Raw genomic sequence first — 1174 nt, 5'->3', positions numbered from 1 at the left:
TGATGCCTGGTTCTCCTCGCTCTAGTTTGTGTGACCGATGCCAAACCCCTTTTCCTCCCACTCCTGCCCCATCTCTCTCTCTACCTTGTCTGCTGCGCTTTCCTGCCTGGACTCATGATCCTGCTTCCACTCCCTATGGAGAGAGGATTTTCTTTGTCTCCCATCTGCTTGGTTCTGTTTCTACCTCCTACCAGCTTGCTGGGTTCTTTCTCTATCTCTTCACTCTGTACTTAATCTGTCACTATGGGAAACACCCACTCAAAGTCTCGGGGTCTCACACCTCTTGCTTGTCTTCTTAAATCCTTAAAACAACTAGAACTTTCAGATACAATCAGGCCAAAATGCCTGAAGTTCCTGTGCACCACTGCCTGGCCTCAGTACAAGCTAGATAATAACTCTGTTTGGCCAGACACTGGAACCTTAGTCTTCAATATTTTGAGAGATTTAGAAAATTTCTGCCATTGTAAAGGCAAATGGTCTGAATTATCATACAGCCAAGTTTCCTTTGATCTCCGTGCTAATCCCTCCCTCTGGGTCCCATGTTCTTCCCATCAGGTTCTTCTGGCTAAGACAATTTCACGGGATCCCACCCCTCCACCTCAGCTTTTGATCCTATCATAGCCGATAAACTGCCTCCAATTAGGAGATTAGGACCCATCCCCAACCTCCTCCTGCTCCCCAGCCTGAGGCACAGCCAAGTCCTCCCCATGCTCTCCCCTTGCTATGCCTCCCATTCCAGGGCCCAACCCAGCTCTCCTCCTTTCTCCAACTCAAACTCCCTCTCCACACCACGACTTTCCCCTCTCCAGTGCCACTCTAAGTCTCCTTCCACTAACTCTCCTCTACTTAAGGATATCCAAAACCTTAAACACCTCCTTGCCAAATATTCCCTAGTCTCCCCTATTCTCGCTTCTAGCTCAAATAACCCGCTTATCCCTCCTGTATCTAACTTCTACTTTGATTCCAGACCCTGCCTCCAATACCCCTGCCCCTGCATCCCCTCATGGACAGGACACCCCTCCCATCTCTCCCACTCCAATAGTTATAAAGTCTAAACAGGGTTATAGCACAGTTTTCTTTACTTGATTATGCTGGAGGTTGTAAATGTCAATTCAATAATGTTTAACTATGTACCAATTGCTTTTTTCCCCCTAAAGCAAGATTTTCATAGACC

The sequence above is a fragment of the Nannospalax galili genome, unplaced genomic scaffold (assembly GCF_000622305.1).
Source record: "Nannospalax galili isolate Female #2095 unplaced genomic scaffold, S.galili_v1.0 scaffold100, whole genome shotgun sequence".
Classification (NCBI taxonomy): Eukaryota; Metazoa; Chordata; class Mammalia; order Rodentia; family Spalacidae; genus Nannospalax; species Nannospalax galili.
Note: the sequence above shows the minus strand (reverse complement) of the source record.